Below are 19623 nucleotides of genomic sequence, written 5' to 3'. Positions count from 1 at the left end.
TAAGGAAGCCAGTGCATCTAGAACTCAGACAGAATCAGACTGTGGTGTGAGCTGAGGTTGGAGTGGTGGGAGTGGTGGGCCTGGTGGTGGGCATGGGAGCCCTGGCAAGGAACTTGGATTTGATCCTTCATCCCCATGGGCTTTTAGGTCAAAAGCAACAGGAACAATTTGCGGTTTTAAAAAGGTGTACTAAATACATTAAAGAAGGAACGATGCTAAAATGAAATTAATAAAGGAAAATGTTTAGTAAAGATTTCTCTAAGTAATTGCCTTTATTAAAATTTTTCTGAGAAGCTCTAAATTTATCATCAAATTTTAAACTTCCATGGAACCACAATAACAGAGACTAAAGAGCAAAGCCTTAGGAGAATTCATATCAGACTTTCAACCCAGCTGTTCAACTCACTCACCATATGATTCAAAGCAAGTTGGGCCATTGCTATGAGCCTCAATTTCCTCATCAGTCAAATGGGAATAATATTTACTTGTTGGGCTTTGGTTAATACAATTTTTCTACCAATGGGAACCCTCTAAGACTTAGAAATCTGGTTGAATTTGGCCCAACCCTTCAGCCTGTGACTGCTAAAAGCGCTTCCCACAACTTGTAACATCCAGTGTCTCATGGCCATAATTATCTCTACATTGATATTTCTGCACCCACCAGACAACCTCAGCATATCAGTCTGGAGGGAAGCTCAGCCCCTTTGCAGGTGAATCAAGTTTCCTGATCCAGACGTTTTATAAACTTCACAAATGTACTTGAGGTTTGGAGGAAGGGCTCACCAGAGCCCCATGGTGTCCCACCATCTCACCAGATCCACCTCCCATCTCCTTCTTTTCCTAGTCCCCCTTTCTCTCTGGCTCAATAATGGCGACCAAAAAACCCTCCCTCCACTTACTAAGGGTAGTTATGCCTCACCTATATCTCTAACTATCTCACCTGACTAGTCACTGAACTATTTTTCCAGAAAGACAGATTTTTAAGAGAAATTCTGGTGAATTCTATTTTTTGCATTCCACTACATGAAAATTTCAAAATCATTCACTATAGAGAGTAGCTATTATTATCAGTATTATTATTATTCATTGGTGCAGATGTTGTTTCTTAATACATAGAAAAACATGCCTTTAACTCTTTATTTAGGTTTTGGAACTATCGTCTTACCAGAGTCTCTCTGGTCCAAACGAGAGAATGACTGCCTTAGCTTTGTTGCCCAAACAAGGAACCTCCATTGATAATGGCTTAAAAAAACAAAGGTTTATTTTTTCATTGACATTTCACAGGCATTCCAGGACCGTTGCAGCTGTATTTTTGGCAGGGGTTGGGCTGTGGCTCTGCTCTGTGAGTCTTCACGTTCTGGAACTCAGGCTAAAGAAAAACCCCTATGTTGGACACGCCAATCTCTCAGCAGAGGGGAAAGAAGTTCAAAGTGATACGCAATGGCTCTCAAGTGTTCTGCTTGAACATGACATATATGGTGCCTACTCACATCCTACTGACTTAAGAAGTCCCATTGCTAAGTTCAATGTCATTGAGACAAAGTGGAGAGACTGAATACACAAGTGCACAGTTGCCAGACAATGCAATAAAATTCTGACCTACAAACTCAGCAACAACCAGCCTGGGAAGCCAAACCACAACATCTGTAGCAATGGGTTCCAAATGGTCAACATTTGGTCAATGACTGTCAGATATTTTTTGCCCTTTTTTTGCCCCTGCTTCCATCTCAGGTTTAACCAGAGAAGCCAAATATACTCCCAAACCACTCACATAACATTCCCCATTTGCAGTGAGCTTGCTTCCACCTTCTCCATGCCAACAATCTCAATCAGCCCACCTGAAGCCTCCCCTTTCTTCACTAGAAAAGGCTCTCCTACTCCCCCCACTTGTCTTTGACTCTCTGCCAAATGCAAGTGATGAAGGCTGACTGCTTTGCTATGTAGCAAACGCCAAATAAATAGCCTCTGTTTGTTCTCATTTGGGTGGCCTTTGCTTATTTCCACAAAATACACTCCTCCTAGGATGGCAGAGTAGGGTGGGGAGGGTTCCCGAAAATCACATGGCAATGAATGAGGAGGAATGAATCATCTTCTTTGAGGAAAAGGGAGACTAAATAGCAGGGGGACAATGGCACAGTCTGCTGCAGTTTACCCTTGGGATCACAGAGAGTTGCTTTCCTCCCCTCCACATGTACAGTTCCATCCAACTATGAAGCACACTTGAAGTCCAGGATCACTTAATACTCTCTATCCCACTCTAGGTATATCTTGTCTTTGTTGAGAAATGTATGGACTAAAATACAAGTTATATACACAAGACCTAGTAGTAGCTTGGAAATAAGATCACAGTAAGAAGCCTTCTTCAGAAAGAGAGATACACAGCAGCCACTTACCAACAGCAAAGCTGACATCCCGGGCCAAATGCTGCAAAGGTCTCTTACTCTGTGATGAGGAAGTGCTCCTGGATTTGACTCTAGTTCTACTTCCTGGATGTTATTCTCCAGTCCATTTTCTCCATGGGTCTTGCCTCTGCTCCATAAGAGGCGCTTCCTTTGTCATTATTCTCCTTGACTACATCTGCAGCTGAGCATAGTTAAAGAAAAAATTATTCTGACACTTGTGAAAATGAGGAGGAAGACTTTATTCAGGACTATTGGAATAGGAGAGAAATTGGGCTCAGCTTGACTACGGCAAGGACAAGTAGGGATTTATAGTCAATGAGCAGAATGAAGGGATCAGTGGGTGACAAATTACAAGAGAAAGACACCAAGGGTGGGGTGATTCTTGTTAAACTGACTTAACAGGATTCTTGCTGAAGGCAAGCCATGGTGGCCAGATATCAAGAGTGGGAGATGAGGAATTATTTGATCTAGATACTGAGGGTGACCAAATATCAAGCATGGGATGGATCCTTGTTAGAATTGGGCGGGTGAGTAAGGAAACTACTTAAAAAGAGAGTTCCTAAGGGTCTTTGCCAGCATCCTTCTCAAACTGCTTTCTGCCTGTAGATGTTTAGGGGCCCAAAGGTTTGCTTTTATATCTTTTTATCGCCGAACCTGTGGCCAGGGGTCAAATCAGAGCTGCAGCTGCCAGGCTACACCACAGTCACAGCAACCAACATATGAGCAACATCTGCAGCAATGCCAGATCCTTAACCCATTGAGCCAGGCCAGGGATCAAACCCACAATCTCACAGAGATAAAGTTGCGTTCTTAACTCACTGAGCCACAATGGGGACTTTTTTTTTTTTTTTTTCAATTTAAGCTGACAGCTCTTTTGACAATCTCTCTTTTTCTCTGTCTCTCATACGCACATACACAAAATACCGCTGGCTTTGTATCCATTTGATTCCAGGTAGATCCATGTGCCAGTAGCCACACCTATAGTTTTCAAGGCCCCACCCATCTCCCATCACAAGAAGTTTGAGTTTATTGGTTTCTAATAGGATAGACATGTCCTCATCTCTTTTCTCTGAACCATTCTGTCCAGCCAAGAGGGAACACTGTGATAGGTTCAGAGGTTTTAACAAGTGGTATGGTAGCCATGCCCCTTGATTTATTCTTTGACCCAAGACTAAGTTTTAATTGGACACGGTTGCTCAAAGAATTTCTAAATTTTTTCTTTTACTGGTAGATGGAAGAAATGGCTACATATTCCAATCCTGCAAGTCTCAACACTTCTAAATCCTCTTTTTCCTCTCATCCCTGCTTGGCTAATTCTTTCCTGAGCTCATTTCTTTTTTACAGTTTCTCTTCAAATGCATCTAATGGCAACCGTGGCACTTCAGTGATATTCTGTTTTAACGCAAGAAAAGGAGAGCAAATAATTGAGGAAATAATAAATGACCACCTTGGTAAAGAATAGAATTTTTGAGAAATAGTGTTTTTCTCGCTTAATTGACAAAGCAATTAATAAAGTTAAAAATCACCACTAAGGAGTTCCTGTTGTGGCACAGCAGAAACGAACCCAACTAGGAACCATGAGGTTGAGGGTTCAAACCTTGGCCTTGCTCGGTGGGTTAAGGATCTAGCGTTGCTGTGAGCTATGGCGTAGGTCACAGATGCAGCTTGGATCCCGCATTTCTGTGGCTGTGGTGCAGCTACAGCTCCGATTCGACCCCTGGCCTAGGAAACTCCATATGCCATGGGCGTGGCCCTAAAAAGCAAAAAAAAAAAAAAAAATTTATTTAAAATAAAACATTTTTTAATTTAAAAATAAAGCAAAAATAAACAATAAATCACCACTAAAACTTTGATAAGGAGAAGAAGGGAATAAAACAGACTGTGATTTCCTTTTGCTCTTGATTGCTTTCAGACATAAAATGTAATATGTCATGGAATGGGTGGTCAGTGGGGACCTTCTGTATAGCACAGGGAACTCTGCTCATTATTCTATGATAACCTGCATGGGAAAAGAATCTGAAGAAGAATGGATATGTGTATATGTATCACTGAATCACTTTGTTGTACAGCAAAGATTATCACAACCTTGTATATCAACCACACTTCAACAAAATTTTTAAAAATGGAAAAAAAAGTATACTATGTCATTTGGAATAAAAGAAAACATGCTCCCCATTGACTCTGTTCACGTTGCATTCCTAAAAGCACCAATATGGGGTTGAGGGGGGCATTGGGTGGCAGTAGAAGATTATAGAGTCCACATTTCAGGGACATAAGTCTGTTCCTTCCTCCTACAACTTACTAATTTTCCCCAGCAGACCACGTAATTTCCTGGAATAGCGTGCAAACAATAAGGCCATGTCTACTTTTCAATAACAAAAGTTCTCAAAGCAGAAGCATAGTCTGCCTACAGATGAGTAGTTAAATACCCAATTGCCCTCTATGTGAGTCTTTTCCTATGATTCAATGTTGCGTGCAGACTCAATCTTCATAACAGGGCAGCTGTTAGCTTATATGCACCTTTGTGCCAAAGAGGGGAAAAAAGGTGTCTTCTCAAGGTGGACAAATTAGAAAAAGCACCATTAAAAAAAATGCCACTACTTTCCATTTGGTGAAATAGATGTCCCTTTGGGAGAGCACATGGCTTAGCTGAAGAAAGTACCTTTGTGGGATGAAAAAAATGCACCCCTGGCTCCCAGCAAATGCAGCCACAGCCAGGGTTCCAGCTTGGCAAGTGCAACGTGGCTTTGATTGCACCCCCCACTCACCTTCTGGACCAGGCGCCTTTGTTCAGTGCACCAAAACACAATTATGAGTGACAGCCCTGCATTTGACATTAAGCATGGGATGCAAAAATCTCATGTAAAACTTGTCCAAATGAATATTTTTCCCCAATAAATTTCATTCTCAGCTTCTGCAGACCAGCGTTGAGTGGTTTAATTAAACTCCCCACTGACATGAGCTGGTCACTTGTATCCATTCTCTATTGAGAAAGGAGCCTTAGGTAACTCAGTGGTGTGAGCACAATAAGACCTTTCTCTTCCGTGGAGGTAATATGTCATGTTTAGTGCCCTCTAATGGAGTTATTTATACACGTCCTTAATGCAGAAATAAGCTGGTGAGCTGGGGGGTTTAGGGTTCTACTCACTCTCTCTCTTTTATTATCATTTTTGCATTTTCTTCTCCTTTCTGGTTCCATCCTCCACATTCAGACCTTTACCCTTTCTTGCCAATTGCCAGTAACAGTGTACTTGAAAATGTTCACAGGATTTTCTCCAGACACCTGCTGTCAAGGACCATGTGTAGGAGACTTACGCAGTAAACCACCTCTCATTAGGGAGATTTGCCACATGCTATTATAAAGAAGTCATTCTTCAACCCCTTTGCTTCACACAGCATCATACTCAGTGGTGCAAATGTACAGATTATTTCATGTTTCGCAACACTCACAAATGGAGTTTTAACAAAAAATGATCAACAAACTCAGACTATTTACTTTTGGGAGAAGCCAGTGTCAAAGCATAGCAGCAGCCTGGACTGCAATGTGAGTTCTAATTTTTCACATTTGAACAGTATCCACTCTGGCGACGTGTGTGTTCAAAGTGCAGAAAGAGTGGCTGGTGACTTGTTTTTCTTAAAATATACCTCTGCACAGTAGAAGCAGTCATGGGTAATCTAGGGTCACTCATCAGAAGCCACACAAAGTACGTAAAATGGAAAATAAAAATAAATAAATCAATGTTTGAAAAACCTGCTCAGTTCTCAAATTATCAGTATCATGTGAAAATTTGGCTTTAAATAATACTTTTGAGGGGGGTGAAACTTTGTTACAATGAAAGAAATTCATCTATTCATCTAGCAGATGGGAATCAATGTGGTTGGTTATTTCAGTGTAACCCAGTTGAGTTTATATGGCTTTAATAAGAGGGTTATAAATTCCCACTGCACTGTAATCCTCTTGAGGATTCTAAGAGCACCTCAGGCAGGGATGAGCATCCTCCAGGTGTCCTCCTTCTCAACTTTATTTAGTGTGGAGATAACAAGAAGGATGTTCTCAGTTACAAGTAACAGAGAGTAAAATATACATACCATTTTATATAGACTAGATAACCAACAAGGACCTACTGTATAGCACAGGGACTATACTCAGTATCTTGTAATAATCTATAATGGAAAAGAATCCTAGAAAGAATATATACATACAAACATATTTTTATATGTTTCACTTTTCATATATATATATATATGAGAATCATTTTTCTGTACACCTGAAAGTAATACAACATTGTTAAGTCAACAATATTTCAATTAAAAAAATTTTTTAAACGTCCAGAAGTCAGGAGGGCTATATGATTGGCTAAGTCAGTGACTACTGACATTATCATTTCTCTCCTTATCTCCACTGTTACTGCTTTTATTCTCAGGCTGGTTAGAAGATGACTTCACCAGTTCCAGAGCTTGAGTCCTCGCAAAATGCAGATAATGGATTTTTCTCTTCTGTGTATCTTTCTTAGGAGCAAGAAAATGTGTCCTCAGGAGTTCCAGCTGTGGCTCAGGGGAAATGATCCCAACCAGTATCCATGAGGATGCGGGTTTGGTCCCTGGCATTGCTCAGTGGGTTAAAGATCCAGCGTTGCCGTGAGCTGTGGTGTAGGTCGCAGACGCAGCTGGATCTGGCGATGCTGTGGCTCTGGCATAGGCCTGCGTCTACAGCTCTGATTGGACCCCTAGCCTGGGACTCTCCATATGCTGCAGGTGCTGCCCTAAAAAGAGAAAAAAAAAGGCAAAAAAAAAAAAAAAAAAAAAGAGAGAGAGAGAGAATGTGTCCTCAAGGCCCCCCAGTTCCTACATCGCATTTCAAAGCCCCTACTGGCAAAAAAAAATGGGATTACCTTTTAAGAGATCAGATGCACCGTTGGAGCTGGGGCAGCATCAGTTACCCCTTGCCTCATGGCTCGGTGGAGTCAGGGGCAATATTTTCACAAAATTTGGTTCTGATAGAAAAGACGGAAGAAAATAGAGACTAAATGAGGAACCTATACAATCCTCTATGATAGCTAAATCTGCCAGTAGCTTAATTAATCTTAGTAAAAAATACCTCCAAAACTTCTATGGACATCTTGATTATAAAAACAAAAAGCTCTTTCTTCTCAAGAGATTGTCCTATTTTTTTCCTGAGGTTTAATATTAAAATAAAAAAGAGAATCCTTATATATTCCTAGGGATGTACTCATTGAGCCCATTCAACCTCAATCCTAAGAAATTTTTCCCTCACTATCTTTAGAGTAGATATTTTGGCTCCTTGGAAATGCTGGATACTCACCACAGAGAAAGCTAAGTGGATTTATGGTCAATATGAAGACTTAACTGAGAGTCTAAAAAATGATGGATCTTCCACAAAGATAAGGTAAGCTTCTGTCATCTACGATTTTTTTTCTAATGTTACATCTACTGACCCGCATATGTTTGGATCCCATGTAATTATTCTACAAGTTTTTTAAATAGTCTAATGTTTTGCTGCTCAAACATCTTCCTTGGACCAGCAGCATCAGTGTCATCTGGGAGATTGTCTGAAATGTACAATCTCAGGGTCCTCTCAAATCTACAGAATCTACATTATAACAAAATTCCCAGAAGATTTATAGACACATTAAAGTTTGAGAAGCCCTACTTATAAAGTATATAATACATACTTTATAAGTGACTACTCCCTTGGCTCCTTGTGTCTAGAGGACACATATATATAAAATATGAAATCTAGCAACCACAGTGTACTATAACCCATATCATGTTAGCTTTGAGCTTGAGGAACCAAGAAATGAATAGCATGGACTCAGAAAACAAAATTCTTGCTTATCTCTTATCTTTGTTCCATTAATCCAAGTATCAAGATTCCATTTAAACTCACTGACTTATACATGAAGTTGCCAGAAAAATGTCTGATCACATAAAAGTCTGGACATTTGGACATGGATTTAATGATACACAGTGGGAAAACTAAAGAGCAGAACTTGCCTGGAGTCCTTTCTATAAATGCTGGCACCATTTCCACCAAATATGGATGCAGGGCACTATGGAGGCCAACACATGGCTGGTATCCAATAAATACCCCCGTGTTAATTTTTTTAAGAGATAATAAGGCTAAGGTTACAGACTGAAGTTTGTTCCTATGGTTTGATCACTTGGACAAGTACAGTATGTTCAGAGGCTTATCTACCCCACAGTTAGCACACTCCCCTTCTTGGCATTTCTTTCATTTCCTCGAAAAGCCTTTTCTGGAGAAACTTTAGATCAGAAGCCAAAGAAAATTCAGCTCAATTTGCCCTGCTCCCCATGGAGTTCCCAATGACTGAAGGCTTTCATTCCCTTCTCTCCCACATTAATCCCGGCTGTGTGTTAGCCACCATCAGTGTTTCCCCAGGTTTCATGGTGAGAAAGCAGTGAATTTGCTGGGCTAGTCTAGACTAAGTTAATAGGCTGCTGCTTCATCTCATGGGCATTTGTTTTGCTTTTCTTTGTTTGTTGTTGTAGTTATTTTCATTTTACTGCTTTCTCCTGACAAAAAAAACAAAAAAATGTAACCAAAGAAGCATTAAGGAATGGTTAAATCCACAAGTGTAAGATCTATAAACATACAGCCCCCAACTCCTTACCTCCCTCACTTTGCCCTTTACCTGTTCTTTGTCAACTTTTCCCCCAACACCCACAGCTTTTTGTGATATTTCATTGTTCTCCTACCCTCTGTCCTATTCCTGCCTCTCTTCTGAACAGACGACTCTGTCTCCTGCTTCATAGAGGTATTTGAGGCTTCCAGGTAAGAATTCTTTTGGCTCTGACCCACCAACTCCAATTTTTGTACATCCCTATCTTAACTTCCTTTCTCCAAGCTATTCATATCTCATATTCAGACTCATCCTTTTACCTCTACCCTTGATCACTTCTGCAGTAGGTGGAATGATAGTCCCTGAAAAGATATGTCCATGTCCTAACTTCTGGAGATGTGACTGTTATCTTATTTGGAAAAACAGTCTTCAAATATATGATTAAGTTAAGGTTCTTGAGACAAGGGGATCATCCTGGATTGTCCAGGTGGGTCCCAAATTCAATAACGACTGTAGAGAAAGGCAGAGGGAGATGCGAAACAAACAGAAGAGGAGAAGACACAAAGGCATAGAGGAGAAAGCGATGTGAAAGTGGTGGCAAAGACTGGAGTGATGATGCCACAGTCAAGGAATGCCAAGGAAAGCCAGGAACCACCAAAAGCTAGAAGCCAGGGGGCAGGGCTCTCCCCAGGCTCCAGAGAGAGGCGGGCCTGCCGACACCTTAATTCCAAACTCCCGGCCTCCAGAACTATGAAAGAATACATTTCTGTTGTTTTCAGCCACGAAGCTGTTAGTAATCTATTATAACAACCATAGGAACCTAGTGTACTTTCTTTGCCAGAGGAAGATCTTGCTGTACCAATTAGCTCTTCCATCTCCTACACTTTCAATCCTTCCACTGCTTCTTTCCCCTTCTTAGTCATATATCCTTGCAATTTTCCTCCATCTTAAATAACCTTTTTTTTTTTTTCAATTTATGTTTTACTCTGTACCCCTTTCTCTTTTCTTTTCAGGTAAGCACTTCAAAAAATAGTCTGCATTGCTTTGTTCCCTCTCCATCAGCTTCCTCTCACATTTCATGCTGCTACAATCAAATTTCTCTACCTACCACTCCACTGAAATGTTCTTGCAAAAATAACCTGTGTCCTGAAAATTCTCAAGCCAATGGACTCTTTCCCACTTTCTTCATACTTGACCTTCTTGTTGTATTTGATACCACTGCCTCCTCCCTTCTTGATATTAAGAATTAAAAGGTGTAGCTCTCTCTTAATTCTCTTTCTCTCATCTGACCATTCCTTCTTAAACTTCTCTGCTGCTCCTGTTTTCCTAACATGTAAACATTGCTAATTCCCAGAGTGCTTTCAACTCATGGCCATCTTCTCATTTATATGCTCTCTGGATAACCTTGTCTTCTCCTATAGTTGCAACTGACACCCATAGGGATGAACATTTAACCAATTTCTTCAATACAGTTCCTTTCCTGGAGCTCAAAGAACATATAGGCAACTGCTTACTGGCTTTGTGTTGGGGTATCTATCTTAACAGCCCATTAACACCTCAAATTTAATATTCCCCAAATTAAACTCCTTGATTCCACTATCAGAAATTGGTAGAAATATAAGTTATTGTTGGGAGGCAATTCTCCACAGCATTTTTAGCTACATATCTCGGAATATCTTTTCAAGAGTATTAGTATAGCAAGTAACCTTAGAAGATAAAGGCAGTGTCTCTATCTGGGTCAGAGGGCAGCTAGGCTTCCCAAACAGGGAAGACTTGGGCAAAGATTATGCAGCTTCACTAGCAGCACCTTCCAGATTGGACATGCTGTAAAATTTGGTTGTGATGATTTTTGTACATCTATAAATGTAATAAAATTCATTGAGTAATTTAAAAAAAAAGATTGGGGGCTTCCTTTGTATATATAGCGACTGCATTTATGGAAGTGCAGCCAGCCAGCTTATTTCTGGCTAGCCCATAGTCACCATCACCTAGAGACCACTTGGCCACAGGATAGCTATATTCCTAGGCAGGGAGGAGGAGAGGAAATGGCCAAGATAATGAATAAAGTTTGGCAGTGGGTTAGTAGAGGCTGGAGCTGGAAATGTTTGGGGTCTAAGGTCATCAGTTGGAGACTGGCTGAGAGCAAGGGTGGCAGAGCCTACAGATCTTTGGGTACTTCAATCACTGAGGAAGGCACTACTTCTCCATCTCAAAAGGCACAGCAGAAGTCTGTGAACCACAAAGGCCTGACTCACATGCATCAGACTGACTTCCTGCTGCCACAGTGGAGGCTTTCATTTATCCAACAAGGGGTATCACTTGTGTTGGGCACAGGGTCAACCAACTAATAGACAAAAATGAACTTCTTCTTGCACTAAGGTAAGGAAGGCACTATTTGCCATCTCCCATCAAAACCCCAGAACCAATTAAAACCCTTCTCTTCCTTTTATCTTCTCTCCTCACCTCCAGCGTCACATTGATTGACCGAGTCCTGTTAATGCTCTCTCTCTAACACTTCTCATTTATGTCCCTTCATCTCCATCCTCCATCTATGGCTTTAGTTCATGCTGTCATCACTTCATACCAGGACTCTTGTTATAGTCACCTAACCTCTCTCTCTGCCTCAAGTCTGGCTTTCTTCAATTCATTATCTGCCCTGCTGCTAAACCGTTTGCATCAGTCCCCTGCCAAAAACTCTTTGGGGAGGTCCTGACTGTCTACAAGATAAACTCTGTGCTGAAAAATAGTATACAAAGCCCAACACAATCTGCCTTCACCTATATCTCTAACCTTATCTCTCTCTGCTCCCACTGCACCCCCAAAGGCCGTCTTGAAACATCTCCAAACACCCAAGTCCTTTCACACCTCCACATCTTTCCTTGTGCTGCTTCCTCTGTCCAGAACTCCCTTTCTCTTCCTGGTGAACATTTCACTCAGCTTCAGGAAATTCTGCAAGTGTGACCTCCTCTGTGAAGTTTTCTTGACCCCCTTTCCCCCATGTGTTAGGGCCTTGACTGTGTACTGTGCACAATTCAATCATAGCATTGGTAGTCTTTATTATATTTATGAGCTTCCATGTTTACCACCCCCACCCCCGCTAGAAAATTAAAGAAAGAACCTGTCTTTTTGCAATACGTTGCACAGTGTTGAACACAGAGGAAGCACTCAAAAAAACTCTTGCTAATTATGTTAACGAATGAGTGGATAAAAACATGAATCCTCTTTGTTGCCTTAAAGCCATGCTGTGTGCCAGACTGGAACAGAAGGAACATGGAACCTCTTTCTATCACACCAAATTTACACACTGGTAAGTCATTTAAAACATTTTAAAGTAAACAAGGGCTTGTTATGAATCGTAGTATAAATGATGCATTGATATTGAAGGGAAAGTGTTTAAAGAAAGTTTGAATATGATTTAGATCACTTTGGGCTAGAGTTCCCTAGGGCAGACGAATTTAGAGTTCATGTTCCCGACTATTAAGCGTACTTCAGTGTAAATTTTTCAGGAGTCATGTTAGAAGATTACGTGTATTGTGAGTAATAAAATGGAGCTCACAATACAGATAATACTAGCTGGGAAGCAGGGGGTGTGCAGAAAGGGGCTGGGGAAGGGAGGCATCACCTAAGCCATTGAGATAGGAAGGTCTGAATCTATATCCAGAATAGATGCTGAGACAATTCTTTACACCCCACCCCCCAAAAAAAAATTCACCATAGAATTATTTTAAATATCAAATTCTAGGGCATTTAAAATACAGCTCAAGGAGTTCCCTTGTGACATAGTGGGTTAGGAAGCCTGTGTTGACATTGCAGCAGCTCAGGTTGCTGCTGTGGCATGGGTTTGATCCCTGGCCCTGCAAAGTCAGCATGCCGTGGGAGTGATCAAAAATATAAAATAAAATACAGCTCAAATCATAACCATATGATCCTCCAGCTTTTCCTAAATACTAAGATTTTTATATCTCTGGATTTCAAATCAAGTTTAGAAAGTCAGTGATGACAATTCAGAGATCTAAGTTTGTCCTGGGGCTCAGGCTTTGCCAGCATACTTGCTTCTAAGTTGTAAATAATTATCATTCAAACTGGGGAAGAAGTTGAGCCCTAAAGTTTTGGAAAATCCTGAGATGAACTAGAGATCAGGTAAATTTTTAAAATAGTTGACCGTATTTAAAATGTTGACTATATAGTACAAAACTCCTTAAGGAAAAAAAAATTTAAGTTCACCTACTAAATTCTTTAAAGTTCTTTTTGCTGCAAGAAAAAAATTGTCAAAATAAGTTTAGCTCCATTAGACCAATTGCAGATTCTCTTCCTGTCACCTTAGAATCCATTCAGAGATAAATTTACATGTGAGTGGATGTGTGTATATATTACATATCTAGCAAGTAATGTTGCTGCTTTTTGACACTTCTTCAACTCTTAGTAAATAACTAAGTAGCGAGAGGAGTTAGAAAACAAAAGCAATCCCCAAACGGAAGGTGGAGGCAGATGAAAACTTTAAAAAGTTGCTCAAAAGACTATTTTGGGTCAATGCAAGAGGAAACTTGGGATAATACTTTCTTAAAAAAGAAAAAAATAAAAGGAAGCAGAGCATGCAACTTCAGGGCTCAACTTGTGCCTAATCTCTTTGTGTGGGACTTTTTCATTCCAACACGTACCTCCCAGGACAAGCACAACAGCAATCTCTAAATCATGTTCATCTTTGGGGGATAATATGTAATAAACATAGCTTTCCTTAAGGAGACATGTGGGTCAGGGCAAAACACAGTGTGTATCTCCCATCCTGCAGATCCAGAATGTTTATACAGATAATATCTGGTGGAAATGAGCACTGACAGCCACCTTGCCAGGGGAAAGAAAGGATGCAGATGTAACCAAGGAACATGTGGCTTAGGAAATGTGGAAGGAGTAAAGGGACCCTCTACAACTGCCTGCAAACTGTAGACTTTATGTGTGGCTCCTTCTCTTTTTCACTGGGTGATAAGTACCACCTCCTTTGTCCACTATCATTAGCTTACTGAGAAAATTCTGGTGCCTAGTCCTCACAGCATCAGTCTATGAATCCACCAAATACCAAGTACCTATAATAGCAACAGCAGAAACTATTTTTGTGACAAATATGGCATGGGAAGGACCCCTCAGGTTTCTCTTCCTATTCCATTCTTACATCTTTGAGTGACAAAATCTATTAGAATCTGACAGATGCACATGGAGTAGACAACGTTGTCTTTGAAAAAAGAGTATTTAAATAACTAGAATAATAACCCTTTGTAGATTGCTTTACCTTCTTTTTATCCTTTTAAATGCACTTCCAAGTATTCAGAGTCAAAAGAAGGGAATATTATTACTACTGTGCTCTACCTTAGAGGAAAGAAAAAGTACTGATAGTAACCGCCATTCCCAGCCACTAGGTATTTATAACAGCCCTTCTGTAGTCTTCTGGAAATCCTCTCCGTGTGGCATGTATTTGAAGCTACAAGGTGCAGGCACTGGAGAAAACCCAGCTCTTTTCTTAGTGAAATTACCTGTTATTCTGTAAAAAGAAAGGAGGTGTTTCTCTGAGACCACCATTACACCTGCTATGCTTTACTGAAATTCAAACCACCCTCACCCATCCCACCCCCACCTCTCCAGCCCTCACATCTGGGAGCTGGCTAGTGAAAACAGGATTGGGTTGGGGGTGGAGGAAGGGTTAAAAGAGAACCATCTGGGTTCCTGGGTAAATAATTTCTTCCAGTGTCTATGGTTTTCTGTGTATAATTGAATTTGGGTCTAACTATATGGTAAAAGTATCCAAACATTTGTGCTTTAATTGACACACACCAAAAAAAAAAAAAAAAAAAAAAATTTAAGCTACTTGGCAAGGCATTTTGTTTTTAACATTAGTGCAATGCAGCCTAACAGTGTTCTTACTGTAGTCCTGCCCAAAAGTGATCACTTTTCTGTACTTTTCCTATGACAAATTTATTTTCCCTATATGCTTTTGTTGGCTAGCAGCTCTGGCATGACTGGACTGACAATGAGCCAGAAGATGTAAGTTTGGGGAAAATGCACGGCTCTCAAGGCTTGGCACTTGGTAGATAAGTGCGTTCTAGCAGAGCCTTCTGTGTTGTCCTCATCAGTTCACCAAGGGCAACACAGACACCAGATGGAAAAGGATTCTTGTCCCACAATCTTAGGGACAAGAATCCAGTAAAAAAAAAAAAAAAAAGCTTTTCAATGTTAAACAATTTCTAGAGCCTCCATTAGCTTTATTAACTAAGCAATAGGTCATGTTATTGGTTTTACTGGGTTCACAAAATTGCTGTCCTATGCAAGAGTTGATAAAGATTCCCTCTGATGGTTTGTCTTTTTCCCATGAACTAGGAGGGGAGGCAATCAACTCAGAGTGAGGATGGAAGTGGCAAGGGTTGAAAGAGATTACCCTAAACTGTGGATCATAAAGGTATTTTAACAGCAAATTCTTCAAAGAGGAATGTATATATTATCTGTAGTGGCAACCTGATTAGGTAGGGTATTAGCATTTGAAATTCACCTTTTAATCAAATACTCTAGCATTTAATTATAAGCAATGCATAAAAGATCTAAGTACTACATAATCAATGATATCAAGATATGTTAAGCATATTCGTAGAAAAGAGATTCCCAGATTTCCAGTACAAATACAAAAAAGTGTGCACGGGCAAGCACACATATACCCATGAAATCGTTTTTTGGTTTTGTTTGTTTTTATTCCCATTCTAACAAAAAGTTGTCTTCATCAGAATCCAAGTAGTTTCAAACAACAAGTGAATGTGTCTGACATCTGGCATGTAATTAAGCCTATCACTGAACCAATAAGGAAGACAAGAACTTATAAAACTTCTCTGGACCACAACTGTCTGAAAACTGCTAAACCCTAGAAGTTCTTCCCAAAAAGGCATAAATACACACCAAATGTTATAAAAAAATTCAGAGTTCATAGACTTCCATAAAACATAGCATCATTTAGCTATTTTTGACGGTGTAGTAAACCAACCCAAATGCGATAGCTTAAAACAACACAATTCACTTGAAAATTCTTTGACAGTGATTTAGGCTGGACTCAGCTGAGTGGTTCTTCTGGTCCTATCTAGATTCCCTCCCTGCCTCTCTGGCAGGTCTTAGGTCAATTATGGGTTTTGCTTATGCTTCCAGGTGCTGGTTCCTAGAGGCAAGGGCACAGATCCATGTGGTTTATCATCCTCAAGCGAGTTGCCTGGACTTATTCTCATAGTGACAGGTGTCCATGAGAGAGCTGAAATGCCTCTTAAAGGTTCATTTCATAATCGGTGCTACTGGTTCATTCTTTGGACCAAAGTAAGTCAACGGGTCAGCCCAGATTCAAGGGGCTGGGAAATTGACTCTATCTTTTGATGTAAGATGTTATAAAATCACATTGCAAAGTGTTTAATTATACAGATAGAGAAGTGGGACCAATTTTTCAACCAATTTACCATACCTATCATGAATGTAGGTTACTAATTTTCTGCAGCAAAAAATGAAGTAATAGGGGTTAAAAGAAAAAGCAGGAGCTTATTTTTACTATGATACACAGGGTAGAAAGTAATAACTATTGGACATTCCAGAAAGTGACCTCATGTGAAATACAGAGCCAAGAGAATATCTTTTCTCTTAGTGGCAAGCAAGAAACCATCAATGCTTTTCTTTTCTGAAAGATATTATGTTAGAACATAGGGACTTCCCATTGTGGCTCAGCAGTCAACAAACCCAACTAGAAACCATAAGGTTGTGGGTTCAATTCCTGGCTTTGCTCAGTGGGTTAAGGATCTGGCGTTGCTGTGAGCTGTGGTGTAGCTTGCAGACGAGGCTCGGATCCAGCATTGCTGTGGCCATGATGTACGCCTGCGGCTACAGCTCCAATTCAACCCCTAGCCTGGGAACCTCCATATGCCACAGGTGTGGCCCTAAAAAAAAAAAAAAAAAAAAAAAAAAGAAAAAGAAAGAAAGAAAATAAATGTGTTCCACATAGCTTAAAGTTTTCACTTTGGTATTACAACAGACTACCATGGATTTCACATATATTTAGTGAGGTGAATGTTAGCAATATTAATGGATTAGATGAGGAAAGTGACATTGGATATGACAATGTCTGTGTCAGTTTTTATACTCAGTTCTACTGAAGTGGTCTAAGAATTCATGTTTTTCCATGGGTGTCCTTTCTTGGGGATCCTATGGTAAATAACAATATCCTTTACCACTAAACCAGAATCCTTGAAAGCAGAATTTCCATAAAGCACAGAAAAACTTTAGGGCAATGAAAATTCCAAACAAGAAATACTGAACTCATAATGTACTCTGTGTGATTATTGATCCAGTGATTTCTGTAGCATCATCAAAAATCAGCTGCCAATATGTTGAGTGTGATCATATTCCTATTCTCTGAAAAGAAGAGCAATAAAAAAATAAATAAATAAATAACTGACTATAGGAAATCCAGTATATAAATGGCAATAATTGATTGAATTTAGCAAAACGTAAGCCCTTTATTCAGATGCATTTAATTTACATCAGACTTTGCCATTACCAAAGACTATGTATACCTACTTAGAAAAGCTCTTCTTTGATACTCCAGTGCTCTAATTCTTCTTACATTTTTTTTCTAAATTATAAGAGAATTGGTATTATGGCAGAATCCACTTGGATGAATCTTCAATCTAATTCCAACTCCCTCTCTATAAATATTTATCAGTTTCCTGCTGCTATAGGAACAAATTACCACAAATGTAGTGGTTTAAAACAACACAGATGTACTATTTTACAGTTCTAAAGGTCAGACATCTGAAATGAGTCTCCCTGGATGCTGACAGGCTCCAATTCTTTCTGGAGGTTCCAAGCGAGATTTCCTTGCCTTTTTGAGCTTCTAGAAGCTGCCTACATTCCTTGGTTTGTGGCCTCCTTCCATCTTCAAATCCAGCAAAGGCTGTTTGAGTTTTTCTCATATCCCACTACTCTGACTTCTACCTCTCACTTGCACCCTTAAGAACCCTTGGGATTATATCAAAACCACCTATTTTATCAGCTTAATAGGAAACTTGAATCTCTCTTCTACCTCAATTCCTCTCTGCCATGTAACATAACATATTCACAGGTTCTAGACATTAGGGTATGGACATATTTGGGGGCCATAATTCTGCCTACCATGCAACCAAGGCTATCCTACTTTTTTCTCAGACTGCCTTAGATACTAATGCCTAATCGTATGAGCCAGCTTTTCCCGAGAGAAGCTTTGCAGCACATGTTTTGATTTCAAGGAGAGGTTTGGTTTTGTTTAGTTTTAGCCACACCTACAGCATTCAGAAGTTCCTAAGGCAAGGATCAAACCCACATCACAGCAGCAACCTGAGCTGTAGCAGTGACAACACCAGATCCTTAGCCCACTGAGCCAACAAGGAATCTAAAGAGAGTTTCTTTATGACAGCAAATTGCATCTTCCCAATGAGAATTCTAGAAATGCCAACTATCACTGAAATATCAATCATCATTGAAAGGCAAAAGATACCGTGGTTTTTCCACTTTAAGAAGTGTTATTTGAAAGAATATAGTTGGAACATGTTACATATTATTGATAAATTGTACCCAGAGTCAAGTCACTTGCATCATGCTTGATTACTGATAGATACCTCAATTTACTACAAACCCTTTGCAGGTCCGCCACTTGTTTTTGATGCCTTTCCTTATCTGCAAAGTGCAAGATAACAATTGCTGCCTATTTTGAAGTAGTGATCAATGTCTTGGTTTAATTTTTTCAAATTACTAAATAAATATGGCAAGATTTTTCTTTTCTCTCAACACATAATAAAGTGGTACAAAAGTAATTCTGTCCAATCTGCAAGCAAACATGAAGATTAGTTATCATCTGTGATCTAATCCTTTAGCCTCTTAGAGAACAGCAAGCATGGCCTAATCCAGTATTTAACAAGATGTGGTATGATAAAGGCAGGTGTTCTAAAGCCAGAGATAAAGAACGAATCAGAAAATAAGAAATGAGAAAAGAAAAAAGACATAGGAAGAAAAGAGAGCATAGCTGTTATGCATAAACAAGAGAGAACATTAATTTCCTTGGGATTTAAGCAAAGGTTATATAGTACTATTTTTTTCACTAGGTGTGACTTAATTTAAAATATTGGTATAAAATACCCTAATATGGCATTATGGTATTATTCTTGTAGGGAAATAGAATAAATTTAAGCCAACTTGAAAGTAAGGTCATTAGTTCAGGCAACAGTGTTTTTGCTGATATTCCATTAGAAAAATTATCTATGTCTCCATTAAGAAAAGTTCACTGAAAAATGATGTGTTAATTTTTAGATATTCCCATTACCAGTAGAAACTTGGGAGGAAAAAAACAAATAGTCATGAGCTGTGGGCACTAACTATGTTTATATAAATCATGGGTGGTTTCTATTCAGTATCTCCTCCTCAATTTAGTCCTGATCAAAGAGAACTTTCCAAGTAGACTGAATCATTTGAGTTTCCCCAATTACACCTTCTTTCATTCTACTCCTTAACATGGAATATCTTTCCCACTTTTTCCCCAGAATAATTCCTACCTCACTTTTAATTCTGAATTTAGACAT

The 19623-nt window shown here is 39.6% G+C and overlaps 1 protein-coding gene across 9 annotated transcripts in view; it reads right to left on the bottom strand.

The window, feature by feature from the left end:
* The window catches only part of ANAPC10 (anaphase promoting complex subunit 10), a 248185-nt gene that overhangs the window by 104237 nt on the left and 124325 nt on the right, over window positions 1–19623 (bottom strand). For 4 of the 9 annotated variants that reach the window (XR_014811848.1, XR_014811849.1, XR_014811847.1 and 1 more), the window contains exons 5-6: window positions 7295–7396; window positions 2394–2583 (exon numbers count right to left, since the gene is read on the bottom strand). The gene's annotated coding sequence lies outside the window, so the exon portion shown is untranslated. Of the gene's footprint in view, window positions 1–1963; window positions 2584–7294; window positions 7397–19623 lie in introns of all 9 variants that reach the window. The other 5 variants (XR_014811852.1, XR_014811853.1, XR_014811854.1 and 2 more) reach the window with 2 other exon arrangements.

The sequence above is a fragment of the Sus scrofa genome, chromosome 8 (genome assembly GCF_054392235.1).
Source record: "Sus scrofa isolate SSC_HxYL_T2T_F1_AM1 chromosome 8, Sscrofa_HxYL_maternal_Yorkshire_Landrace_v2.0, whole genome shotgun sequence".
NCBI classification, from domain to species: Eukaryota; Metazoa; Chordata; class Mammalia; order Artiodactyla; family Suidae; genus Sus; species Sus scrofa.
This window is presented reverse-complemented; position numbering and strand designations above follow the sequence as displayed.